Source organism: Trachypithecus francoisi, unplaced genomic scaffold (assembly GCF_009764315.1).
Source record: "Trachypithecus francoisi isolate TF-2019V2 unplaced genomic scaffold, Tfra_2.0 Lachesis_group10, whole genome shotgun sequence".
NCBI lineage: Eukaryota > Metazoa > Chordata > Mammalia > Primates > Cercopithecidae > Trachypithecus > Trachypithecus francoisi.
Window position 1 is genome coordinate 32,637,595 of NW_022681455.1, and position 14,374 is coordinate 32,651,968.

Sequence of the window (14,374 nt, forward strand, 5' to 3'; positions counted from 1 at the left end):
AGTCTCGCTCTGTCGCCCGGACTGGAGTGCAGTGGCCAGATCTCAGCTCACTGCAAGCTCCACCTCCCGGGTTTACGCCATTCTCCTGCCTCAGCCTCCTGAGTAGCTGGGACTACAGGCGCCTGCCACCTCGCCAGGCTAGTTTTTGTATTTTTGGTAGAGACAGGGTTTCACCGTGTTAGCCAGGATGGTCTTGATCTCCTGACCTCGTGATCCGCCTGTCTCAGCCTCCCAAAGTGCTGGGATTACAGGTGTGAGCCACCGCGCCGGCCAAATATTTTTATATAAATAGTTTTGGGGGGACAAATTACTTTTTGTTACATAGATAAATTGTACAATTGTGAAACCTGAGATTTTAGTGCACCTGTCACCCAAGTAGCATAAATTGTACTCAATAAGTAGTTTCTTACCCTTCACCCCCATCCTATCCTCCCCTCTTCTGAGTCTCCAATGTCCATTTTACCACTCTGCATGCCTTTGTGTAACCATAGCCTAGCTCCCACTTGTAAATGAGAACATATGGTATTTGTTTTTCCTTTCCTGAGTTAGAAGGTTTAATTTTGATGAAGTCTAATTTATCTATTTTTCTTGTCTTGTCTATGCCTTTGGTGTTATGTCCAGGAAATCATGGCCTAATCAAATGTCATGAAGATTTTCCTTTATGTTTTTTTCTAATAGTTTGATAGCTTTAAGCTTTATATTTAGGTCTTTGATTCATTTTGAATTCCTTTTTGTCTATGATCTAAGGTAAGAATCCAATTTCATTCTTTTGTATGTGGGCTTCAGTTTTCCTAGCACCATTGTTGAGAAGGCTGTCCTTTCCTCAATTAATGTCCTTTGCACCCTTGTTGAAAATCGTTTGACAATATGTGTCAGGGTAATTTCCTGGTTTTGGTATTGTACTTTAGTTATATAAGATGTGACAATTGGGGAAAACTCGATGAAGGGTATAGAGAATCTTTCTGTACTATCTTGGTAACTTCCTCTGAATCTATAATTATTTCAAAATACAACATTGAAAAATAAAGTCAACCAAAATAATATGTTTATTTAAAAAGAAAACCAATTCAATAAAATACCTAATAAAAATTACCAACGTGAAATACAAAGAGAAAAGAAGAGTGGGGGAAAAAACAAAACAGAGTGTCCACAAGCTGTAGTACCATATCAAATGGTACTATATTTTTGCCTGAAAAGTGTTCAACACTTATTTATTTATTTATTTATTTATTTGTCTATTTATTTTTAAACAAGGTCTCACTCTGCTGCCCAGACTAGAGTGCAGTGGTGCAGTCATGGTTCACTGCAGCCTTGACCTCCTGAACTTAAGTGATCCTCCTGCCTCATGCTTTCAAGTAGCTGGGACTACAGGTCTATATCACTACACTCAGTTAATTTTTGTATTTTTTGTAGAGATGGTGTCTCCCCATGTTACCCAGACTGGTCTCAAACTCCTGGGCTCAAGCAATCCTCCAGCCCTGGCCTCCCAAACTGCTGGGATTGCCACACTTGACCTATTTTTTGAATTTACTTTTACTATTTGTTTCTCTTTGTGTTTCACTCTGAATAATTTTTATTGATCTATTTCAAATCCATTGATTCTTCCCAGGGCTGTGTCAAGTTTGCTGATGAGTTTGCCAAATGCATTTTTTATTTCTGTTAATGTATTTCTATTTTATTTCAATTTTATTCTTTCTCAGATTTCTCATCTCTGCCGAAATTACCTATCTAATCTAGCATGTTGTCTATCTTTCCATAAGAGATTTTAGTATATTAATCACAGTTTATGAAGCAGGTTTACTAATTACCAATCCCAAAGGAGGACCCCCACTGTGTGGAGAATAGCAAAGATCACTACTATGCCAACCACTAGGGAAAAAAAAGTCCAGATACTTCTTTCCACTGCATCCTGAGCTACTGTTTAGGTCCACCACGCACTGGTTACATATCATCTGAGTCTGATGAAATAGAGCATGCCCACACACAAGTTATGTGAAGCAGGTTTATTACTTACAGATCAGTAGCAAGGAACAGAAGAAGCCTCAGCTCCTTTGTGAGTCAGTCCCTTAACACTCAAGAAAACTGTCTGGGACATACAAAGTATTGACTACACAAATTATTATATAATGATCTAAAGTGTAAGTCACAAGTCAAACTCTTGATCACTTCATTCATATTACATGTTCCAGATTATATCCACTGGAAAACTTCTCTAACAGTAATTTTTCATGAATTCATGTGTTCTAAAACTACAACCAAGTGTGCATTTCTTTTTTTTTTTTTTTTTTTTTGGAGACGGAGTCTCGCTCTGTCGCCCGGGCTGGAGTGCAGTGGCTGGATCTCAGCTCATCGCAAGCTCCGCCTCCCGGGTTTATATGCCATTCTCCTGCCTTAGCCTCCTGAGTAGCTGGGACTACAGGCGCCCACCACGTCGCCCGGCTAGTTTTTTGTATTTTTTAGTAGAGACGGGGTTTCACCATGTTAGCCAGGATGGTCTCGATCTCCTGACCTCGTGATCCGCCCGTCTCGGCCTCCCAAAGTGCTGGGATTACAGGCTTGAGCCACCGCGCCCGGCCCCAAGTGTGCATTTCTTCCTGATAGGCACTTAACACACTAAGTGACCATGTGACTTAAATTGCCCATATGATGCTGAGGGTTATAAATATTCATAGAATCATAAGTTTGGGCATACCAACCACAACCCATCATGCGATTGAAGTAGTACATTGGAAACTAGACTGCAGCAGGTTTAAAAACTAGGTGGTGGTTCTGGTTTGGTGATAGAGGCTGTAATCCCAGAAGGGTTTATGCTCTTGTTTATCTTCTCCTTGATGGATTATAATTGTTTTAGTGTCTACTATATTTTCATCTAATTTGGTCTTGAGGTGTCTCTCATGATAACAGCTATAAACTAGTTTTGCTCTGCTGGAGCTCTAGGGAATTTGGGTGTGGAGGTTTACAATATACCTTTATGGGATGCCTATTTATTCTGGAAGATGGTCTAAAGCCTAAGTGTCTGACCCGTAACCAAGTGCCCCTCTCACAGGAAACTTGTTTATAATGGAAGACACTTTTGTGGCTCTTGTCTGACCTCTGTCAAGTTTATTCCTGCCAAAATTTCACTCTCTGGGACAGCTCCATCTGGGAAAGAAGTTAAATTTGAATGTATCAGTTAGGTAAGACAGAAAGAAGACAATTCAACAAACCACATAAATCAAAATTCCAAAATTCATATATTAAAACCTAACCCTATTGTCCCCAATGTGATCATTCTAAGAGATGATTAAGTCATGAGGACATGACCCTCAAAGATGGGATTAGGACCCTTATAAAAGGACTCAAGGTTGAAGGGAGGGCTCCCTTGCCCCTCCACCTTCCACATGTGATTCACTTTCCGCCATGTGAAGACACTGCAAGATGGCCCTTACTAGATGCCAGTACCTTGATCTTGGACTTTCCAACCTCCAGGACTCTGAGAAAATAAAATTCTGATCTTTGTAATTTATCCAGTCTGTGGTGTTTTGTTATAGCAACACAAACAGTCAAAGACAACATCCTAAAGGGCAGTGTCTTCCAGCTAGCACCATTCAATTATTCTTTTGGACTGGCTACATCTAGGTAATGGGGGATATATCATTATCCCATTGCTGCATCTTCTTTGTTACTAAATGGGTTTTGGAGTCTTGAGCAATATTAAACATAGCATCCCATGAGTGTTTGAATGGCAGTGGTTTTAGAGGCAATGTGAGAATAGCAAATCCATATCCAAAGTGTATACCAATTCCAGAAAGAATAAATCATTTCCCCTCCAAGGTGGAAGGTTTTGATACAGTCAACCTGACCCCAATTGGCTGGCTGATCTCCTTAAGTAATGGGGCCATATGGTGAGTTCAGTTGTCATCCTCTACTGCTGGTGTGGTGGAACTCAGCAATGCTATTACGAAGATAATCCTTGTTGACTATTGACTGTAGTCCTAGTTGTTGAGCCCATGCATATTTCCTTTCTCTTCATTAGGGGACTACAGTTGATAGCCATTCTCATGAGAGATGCCTCAGGAACAAATTAGAGGAAATACAACGATAATCTTTTATTACTTTTATGCATGGTAATGACTACCAGTAGACACTAAAGCAATCATAATCCAGCAAGGACAGGGTAAATAACAGTATAGACCCTTCTGGAATAGTTGTCTCTGTCACCCAAACAGAAAAATAAGCTATACTAAATTCAGAGGATGAGGGGAATCAGGAGCGACTTGTGAAGGAGGGAGATGAATATTAGTTACAGTCATAATGACAACATAGTGGACACTGTAGCAAATTTCACTAACCATCTTGCCTTAATCTTCTAGATCACAATTGGCCACTCTTCCTGACTTCCCTATTTGAAGAAAAATTAAAGTATGTTAATTTTCACAGGAAAAAAAATGAGAGACACCCTATTGGAGTATGGCAGCTTGGATCCCTGAATCACCAGCTGGAGAAGAGCTACTCACAAATCATCAGTATCTTCCTACTGTTACATTAGTGAGTTACAAACTTCTACTGCATTTCAGCCACATACACTTTCAAATTGTTGTTGTTGCAGTCTGGCCTATTCTAATTAATAAAAAATAAGAAAAAATAAATGTAGAAAAAAATTAAATGGAGAATATAACTATTTTAATGGTTTCTCCTGAGCTAGACTTGAAATGGTCCTCGTTTTTTGTTTTAGTGTTGCCAGAGATGTAAAACAGAATCTCACAAAAATATTCAAGCTGGTGGATGTTTCCAAATTAGGCAACTAGGTTGTGTGTCTGGAATTCAAACCATATAAGTACTCCCTGCCCACCTTTCATCCTATCCTCTAGAGCAGAGCCTGTTTCTCACATATTGTCCCATAAGTCAATATCAGTCAAATCCACTTTTATTACCCTGAAAGCACCTGTGGAAATACTACCTTTTTTAAAGTTAAATATGAACACTCTGCTCCATGCTCTTTTACTGATATTTAGAACTGTACAAATCCATATTCTTTACATTTGTGGGAAATCATTATATTGTAGATGAGCCTAAAATATTCTGTGAATCAAAACTCACTATAAGAGGTTGTAAAGAACAGTTTTAGTTGAAAGTGAATACATGAAACTAGCAGCTCAAACGCTCAAAGCAAGAAGAATAACTAAGTGACCACAAAGGAAATTTTTTAAATCACATGCCTGGCTCTTGCAGGTGGAGAAGGTTGTCTTGCCCAAAGGAAGCGGTTACTAGACCAGAGTGTAACCAAATATGGGGTGCTGCTTTAAAAAAAAAAATTCACAGAAGTTGTGCTTACATTAAACCACTAAATACTTTCCTCTCCAGCCAATGAGAAGGAGTAAAGCAGCATCACTTGTCTCTGGCAGACTAAGCCAGTAAGTCTGTTACAGAAAAAATATCACTTAAAAGAGCGATAAACATAGAAAATATCAAAGCAGTCTACTAGTCATGTGTGCAATCCACAGAAAAGAGTAGAAGTTTACTTAAGAAGAGAAAAGTTTGATAAATAAAAGTACCACATTCTTAAACAGGACAATTTGTGTCAATTCTCCAAACAAAATACATAGACTTTGTGATGCTTTAATCTGAATATCAATAAGATAATTTTGTTAACAAAATGTTTCTAATTTTTTTCAAGAGTAATACATATACAAAATAACTATTGATAAAAATGAGGGGGAGTTGCTCTAGTAGATGCTTACAAATAATTATAAAGCTAAACAAGTAAAACATGTTTATATTGTCATCAAAAAAAAAGACAACTGTGGAACAACATTGACTGCACAGAAGCAGATCCAATTTATGTTATGATTAGTGAGACTGAAATTGTATTTATAGTAGTCCCCCCTTATTCACAGGGGATACATTGCAAGATCCCACAGTAGATGCCTGAAGCCATGGATTATACCAAATCCTATATGTGCTGTGTGTTTTCATACACATAAAAACCTATGATAAAGCGTAATTTATAAATTATTCACAGTCATAGATAAACAAAAACTAATAAGAAAATAGAACAATTATAACAATGTACGGTGATAAAAGTTATGTAAATGGAGTCCCTCTCTCTTTCTCAAAATGTCTTATTGTACTGTACTCACCTATTTTCAAACTGTGATTAACCACAGATAACTGAAACTATGGAAAGTGAAACTGAAACTATGGAAAATGGGGCTACTGTATTATATTTCTAAAAGTTGCTAAATCTTTGAGAAAATTTTGGGATGGGAGATAACCATATTTTGAAGAAGCTTCCAGTGTTATACTTTATATTCTTCATTTCTTTGAGACACAGAAGAACCCACTCCACTCTTTTGGAGTCAATCCAGGTTTGTGGGGTAAAGGACTGTAGCTAATGAGGATTGGAAGTCAGCGAGATATAAGGGATTAGGAGGCAAGTTTTTGATATATACTTGAACAGCATGGCACCTATATGGAATGGAAGAGAAAGCAGCATGGTGGTGAGGAAACTGGTGAGTGAAGACATTCTCAGGTGAAATTTTTAGGAGAAGAAGCTATTTTAAAAGAATTTTAAACCATTTTCCTTGGTATTAGAAACGCAATTTTAATTCAGTGTCTTTCAGGAGATTGCAATAATGGTTTGAAGTGTTTTATTTATTTATTTTTTTTTTATTTTTTTTTTGAGACGGAGTCTCGCTCTGTCGCCCAAGCTGGAGTGCAGTGGCCCGATCTCAGCTCACTGCAAGCTCCGCCTCCGGGTTCACGCCATTCTCCTGCCTCAGCCTCCCCAGTAGCTGGGACTACAGGCGCCCGCCACCTCGCCCAGCTAGTTTTTTGTACTTTTTAGTAGAGACGGGGTTTCACCGTGTTAGCCAGGATGGTCTCGATCTCCTGACCTCGTGATCCGCCCGCCTCGGCCTCCCAAAGTGCTGGGATTACAGGCTTGAGCCACCGCGCCCGGCTGAAGTGTTTTAAATGGTGCACTGGGTAGTTCACTCTTGCTTGTTAAAGAATGCCACATTACAACTGCTTTCAAGAACAGAACAAGTTATCCTAAATTTATGTTAGATAAATTTTAAAAATGTAGTACATAATAAAAGCAGACTTTTAATTCAGTGGAATGAAGGAAATTTACTAAAAATTATATTGAGTCTATTGGTTATTTAGTAGGAAAATAAAAGGAGCCCATACATACACACATACAGAGATGATATTGAGATAGATTAAAAGTTTAAATGTAGGCCGGGCGTGGTGGCTCAAGCCTGTAATCCCAGCACTTTGGGAGGCCGAGACAGGCGGATCACGAGGTCAGGAGATCGAGACCATCCTGGCTAACACGGTGAAACCCTGTCTCTACTAAAAAAAATACAAAAAACTAGCCGGGCGAGGTGGCGGGCGCCTGTAGTCCCAGCTACTCTGGAGGCTGAGGCAGGAGAATGGCGTGAACCCGGGAGGCGGAGCTTGCAGTGAGCTGAGATCCGGCCACTGCACTCCAGCCTGGGTGACAGGGCGAGACTCCGTCTCAAAAAAAAAAAAAAGTTTAAATGTAAATCAAGAAGGAACTCAAAATATAAAAAAAGTACGTTAATATTTGTTTTATTAAAAAGTGGTGGAATGATTTAAAGTAACATAAAAGAAAAACCATACAGAAAAATATTGTTAGACTATATTTTTAAATCATCATAAATACAATCACAATTTAAATGAAAAATCAAGAATTAATATGTGAAATGTATATCAGTTTTTAAGCATTGCACTATGTTAAAAGAAAGTGCTTATGGTACAGTAGGTAAACCTTAAACCTTAAATGAGCAAAATATATCGTATTAGTTTTCTAGCCACTGTCAGAGGAAATTAGTACAAATGCAGAAGCTTAGAACAAAACCCATTTATTATACCAGTTTTCTAAGTCGAAAGTCTAGGAACTCAACTGGACTTTCTGCTTAGGATGTCACAAGACCCAAGTCACAGAGACATTGTCATTCTCATCTGAGTTTTGGGTCCTCTTCCAAGCTCACTGCCTCTTGACAGAATTCATTTTCATATATGACTGAGGTCCACGTTTTCAAGCTGGCTGTCAGCCAGCACTCACTATCAGCTCCTACTGGCCACTCTCAGGTCCTTGCCACATGACCCTCTCCATCTTCAAAGTCAGCAAGAGATAATGTTTCTCACGTCCAATCTCCCTCTTTAGGAAAAGTTCAGTCCCTTTCAAAGCTCACCTGATGAGATCATGCTCACCCACAAAATCTCCCCTTTTGTAAGGCCAACTATGGTCAACACATAATCCAGTCACAGTAGTGATTATTCCATCATATTTGCAGGTTCTACCCACAGTCAAAGCAAATGAATTTTAGAAGGCACGTACAACAGGAGATGATAGGTATTCTTAGGGGCCATCCTCAAATTTTATTTGCCATATTTACCCCTCTGACTACCAGTAATTCAGGTCCTTCTCAAATGGAAAATATATTAACCCCTTCCCAAGGTCTCCACAAAATCTCATCCAATTACAGCCTCAGGTCAAGTCTAACATCCTATCTAAATCTTGTTACTTCAAAGACCAATTTCTCAGTGTCTTCATACCAATTACAGGACCTGGAGGTGTGAGACTCAGGAACTTGACAGAATGTCCAGTTATAACTGCTGACAGAGTCATGAAATGGGTTTATTAATATCTTATCCAGGGGACCAAGTACGTAAATGTCATTGAATCCCTGGGGATAGAGACAGGGAAGAACAGGAATCTGATGACATTTATAGTCATTTAACTATAAAGGCCGGGTGCTGTTTTTTTTAACCCACAACTAACTTTGCTGGCAGGTCACTGAGAAGACACCTAAGGGAATAATTAATTATACCTACAGGACCCCTTCTTCACCAAGATAGAAATAAAAATGAAGTCATTATTATTAGTGTCATCTGTACTCAACTTATTTATTTCATATACTTACATAATATACACCAGAATATTTTATAAAATTAATTTTGTCTCCAATTAATTTATATTCTAGATGTTGATTTCACTGTCTTAATCCATTTGCCATTGATTGTAATAGAATACTTGAAACTGAGTAATTTATAAAGAAACATTTCTTTTTTTTTTTTTTTCTTTTTTGAAATGGAGGCTCACTTGCTCTGTTGCCCAGGCTGAAGTGCAGTGGCATAGTCTCAGCTCACTGAAATCTCCACTTCCCAGATTCAAGTAATTCTTCTGACTCAGCGTCCAGAGTAGCCTGAATAACAGGCATGTGCCACCACACCCAACTAATTTTTGTATTGTTAGTAGAGATGGGTTTTACCTTCTTGGCCAGGCTGGTCTCAAACTCCTGACCTCAAGTGATCCACCCACTTTCGCCTCCAAAAATGCTGGGATTACAGGCATGAGCTACCACGCCTGGCCTAAAATTTATTTCTTCTACTTCTGGAGGCTGGGAAGTCCAAGAGCATGGTGCTAGCATCTTGTAAGTACCTTCTTGCTTGTGGGAACCCCCTGCAGAGTTTTGATGCAGTTCAAGGCATTACATGACAAGGGGACAAAGAGGGCTAGCTCAAGTATCTCTTTCTCTTATCAAGCCTTAATACTCCATCCTTATGACCTCATCTAATCCTAATTACCTTCCAAAAGGTTCTGCCCCTGAAATATCATAGTCTGATTTTCTACCCTGTGAATACTGTTAAAATGGGGATTAAGTTTCAGCATGAGTTTTAGAGGGGACAAACATTTAAGCCATAGCATTTCACCCCTGCCCTCCCCCACAAAACTCATATCTTTCTTCTTTGCAAATACATTCATTCCATCCTCAGAGCCCTAAAGTCTTAACTTGTTTTGGTATCAACTCAGAAATCCAAAAAAAAGGTCCTATCTGTGAGCCTGTGAAATTAAAACCAGTCGCCTATCTCCAAGATATAATGCTGAGACAGGAGAAATAGGCCAGAAGAAAGGAGTTACAGGCCTCAAGGAAGTCTGAAACCCAACAGGAAAGACATTCAATTTTAAAGCTGGAAATAATATCTTTTGAGTCCATGTCCTTCATCCTGAGCACACTGGGGGCAGGAGTCGGTCCCTCAAGGCCTCTGGCAGTCCTGCCCCCATGGGTTTGGTGGTTGCAGCCCACATGTGGCTGTTCTCATGGATTAGAGTCAGGCACCTTGTCTTTTCCAGGCTCTCATTGCATGTTGGTAGTTCTACAGTTCTGGAGTCTTGGTGGCAGTCCTGCTGAAGCAGTGTCATTGTCTGAGGTAATACATGAGGTTCCCACAGCCATGGAAAACTAGGACACGGACACAACAGAGTGAGGTTAAGAGTACAAGTTTAATAGGTGAAAGAAAGAGAAAAGCTCTCTGAGCAGAGGGTCTTGGAAAAAATGGGTAGCCAGTTCGGTGGTGAAATGCATGGGGTTTTATAGACTAGCTTGAAAAGGTGGTGTCTGATTTACATAGGGCACGAAAGATTAGTCGGACCTGGTGTGCCATTTGCATAGCACGTGAAGAAGTTGGCTGCCCCACCCTAATATTTTATTATGCAGATAGGTTCTCTACCTTGCTAGTGCCATGTTGCCTTCTTTTTACTCTAAATGTGATGACAAAGAAAAGGGAAGATGGAGCCTCCACATTGAACATGCCTTTTCTATTGGCACAGCTGCCAACATTCACCCATGCAAGCTTCCAGCTTCCTTATCTATGTCTGCAGCTCTATTTTCTGGCTGCTCTTTGTTAGAAAAGAAATGGTTTTGAGGCTGCATTTTGTTAAAAGGGAAACCCTGCTGAGAACCCTCTTACCCTCACTGTCTAAATGTTATTTTTCTTTTTTGAGTTAGAGTCTCACCCTGTTGCCCAGGCTGGAATGCAGTGGTGCAATCTCAGCTCACTGCAACCTCCACCTCCAGGGTTCAAGCAATTTTCCTGTCTCAGCCTCCCAGGTTCCTGAGTAGCAGGGATTTTACAGGTGTGCACCACCACACTCAACTAATTTTTGTATTTTTAGTAGAGACGGGATTGTGTCATGTTGGCCAGGCTGGTCTGGAACTTCTGACCTTGTGATCCACCTACCTGGACCTCCCAAAGTGCTGGGATTACAGGTGTGAGCCACCATGCCCAGCCTCTGCCTAAATAAGTTTTTTAGCTCCTTTATCATATTTTCCCTCTCAGGAGTGGTAACCCTAACTGCTGTTAGGGGACATTGGACAATTACTCTTTCTGGCTACTTCCTGCTGTAAAGGGGAACCATGTGAGGAATAGCAGCCAGGGCTCCTCCTGGGGTTGATGTTAGGGTCCTCAGAAGAATGGCGTGTCCATGTGTGGTTCCATCTGCAGCACCATTTGGAGTTCAATAGCTTCTAGGAGAGTAGAGATAAATTTTACAAGAAAGTTTAGAACACAGGGTTCGAATATGAGTATTGAGATTACCATTATTAGTGGGGGTGCTATACGCCACAACCATGAGAGTGGAGTTTGTTTGATACCTCCTAGCCAGTTCAATGAGTTGCAATACTGGTTTGCCTCCACCAGATATTGCTGTACTTTACCAAAAATGTTAATATAAAAGTAATATTCTTTTTAGGATAAGTGGCATTGCATTGGGTGGCTAGAGTAACTTTAGTGTTAACTTTGGCTAAATTTTCCCTGTAATTATTAATCCTTTTACAACTTACATAGAACATCTATGACATGCTTCAACTTTCTGACTTGTCCTAAACATCCCTCTTATTAAACAACCAACTGTTTTCTTTAGGACAATTTACCATACAAGATCCTTTCTTATATAAAATCTCTTTTCTTTATAACCTTCTTTGCATAGCTAGGGCCCACAGTTGATATCATAGGAACTAAAAGGTTTGACATATTACCAAAGCCAATAAAAATTCTAGCAGATTCAGTAATAGTAAAACTTTCATGGCTATTTCTTGTTGGTAACTATTATCCTTGCTATAAGGATAATAATTAAGCAAAATACTATGGCGATTGAGATTCTTTGTCCAATATTCCACTGTGGGGGTGCTACCATATATAGTCCTACTGCAAACAGTAGAGTGAGTATAACAGTTCCTGTAAGGGTGGTGTAGTAGATAATTTCCATCTAAAATTTTACTCACCAAGATATAGAATTTCCCTTTGGGGGTCTATGAAGTTATAAATGTAATCCCATAGATAATCAAAATCTCCCTGCAAATATGCATTAAAAAGAAGTTCTAATATCTGGCGATGAATCTCAAGAGGAAAAGTAGAAATGGCTGAAAGCATCTGATAAGGTAGGGATCGGACTGAGTAGGATGAGTAGCCTTCAGTCATTTACTTAACTTTTATGATTTTTAGCTTAAGATCTCCTATTTCTTCACACTGATATCCAGGATGTTTCTCTAGGCTGTCAGGGTTGCTTCCTCGTCTTTCCAGGCTTTGACTCAGTGTGATGTATCCAGCAGTTGATACCTGTAACTTTTACAACCAAGGTGGTTGAAAGGAGAACGGTGTAAGGCCCTTCCTGATTTGAGCTTAGGGAAAGAGAGGGAGAAAGGGAAGTGTTACCAATACCAAATATAGGACTCCTCCACAGTAATAGCAGTTTGAGTTCCTGGAGCTGGGAGTTTGAGCCACAGGACCCATCAGTCTTGTTGGACCATTTGTGAGACTGGTTCTGAACCTGGTGACCTCCATCTCTGGGGGCCATCCGATCTCCAGTGGTCCCCACCGCAGGTTGGACAGGGGACCACATATAAACAGTGGGCCAGAAACCTGTTTTTATGAATAAAACTTTACTAGAACACATCCATATTATTTTAATTATACGTTGTTTATGGCAGCTTTAGCTCTACAGTAACAGAACTGAATAATTGTGAAAGAAACTGTATAACCTGAAAACCTAAAATAATTTCTATCAGTCTTGAAGAAATGGGCCGGGCGCGGTGGCTCAAGCCTGTAATCCCAGCACTTTGGGAGGCCGAGACGGGCGGATCACGAGGTCAGGAGATCGAGACCATCCTGGCTAACATGGTGAAACCCCGTCTCTACTAAAAAATACAAAAAACTAGCCGGGCGACATGGCGGGCGCCTGTAGTCCCAGCTGCTTGGGAGGCTGAGGCAGGAGAATGGCGTAAACCCAGGAGGCGGAGCTTGCAGTGAGCTGAGACCCGGCCACTGCACTCCAGCCTGGGCGGCAGAGCGAGACTCCGTCTCAAAAAAAAAAAAAAAAAAAAAAAAAAAAAAAGAAATATTTGCTGCCCTCTGATTAGGCAATCAACAAAAAAATAAGATGATTTGTAACATTTGGTGGTTTTCATAGTGTAATCCTCCCACTGTAGCCAATTGCAGGTTATCAATCTGCTCTCACTGAATGCAGAGTTGGGAAGAGATATGCAGTACATCACCCTAAACAACATTTCCAATACACAATAGATGCAAATGACCTCAAGAGCTAGAACAATTATAACATGTGGCAAAATAATTAAGAAGCAATGAGGTTTTAGTATGTATCTCTTTTATTTTTAACATTAATTGTAAGTTTATATAATTTAATTTTTAATAATGGCTATGCTTAACAACTGATTTGAAAATTCATAGACCATTGACTCTCGCAAGTTTGTAGGAGCTGGCTCCAGCACATCACTGCATGTCTGCTTGGAATAATTCTAGTTTCTTTAGTGTGTTGTATCCTCTTCCAGAACCTTTGTGAAATATTATGTTTCAGCTTCCACTCACAGCTGTAGCTGGGATTTGCGTCTTTGTTTTTTATATCTACAGATCTTCCTTCTTGAATCTTTAGCTTTTCTGCGTATTTTATTGTGATAATTTTCTAGCATTTTATGTCTTTAGTGTAGATAGAGGTATTCCCCAAAAGATCTCATGTTATAATATTGATGGGTAGCCTGATTTCTTGCATTTTTACCACTCATTCCCCACTCTAAAAATTAAATTTGTGTTGTTGCAGAAAATACCTGGTTCTTGTCACACAACCAGGAAAATTTAGGCACATGGACACATTGAAAAGTGAGTAGAACAGGGTTTATTGGGTGAAAAGGGAAAAAAGAAAGAGGAACTCTCCGCAAAGCCAGAGGGAGTCACAGGGGAGCGGGCCCCCACCTTACAGACTGAACAGCAGGCCACCACACAGGAACTAAAGAGGTCAGGCTCTTCCCTTCTGCACAAAGTGGGAACTTCCCATGGCTCCACCCCATGCTCCCAGTGCTCAGGTGGGTCGGAGATTCTCCAGGGACCTCGCGCTTATCTGCCTCCTGTATCTGTCAGTGCTTTATACCTCATCCTGAAGGGATAAAATTGTTATTGAACACTGTAGACAGAAGTTATTGGTGTTTTCTGACATGGCCTTATGATTGGCAACAGGTATTAGGATTTCATGCTTCTATCAAGGGACAACTACTCAGGTTTTGGCCCTGACAGC

General features: G+C 40.0%; 1 long non-coding RNA gene across 1 annotated transcript; it reads right to left on the reverse strand.

Annotated features, from left to right (window-relative positions):
- Positions 1 to 2,588: 2,588 nt before the first annotated feature.
- Positions 2,589 to 5,401, reverse strand: LOC117087010. Its single transcript, XR_004438641.1, has 3 exons — positions 5,315 to 5,401; positions 4,332 to 4,381; positions 2,589 to 4,051 (listed from the first exon to the last, which is right to left on the reverse strand). It is a non-coding gene; the product is annotated as an uncharacterized LOC117087010 (long non-coding RNA).
- Between the last annotated feature and the right edge of the window lie 8,973 nt (positions 5,402 to 14,374).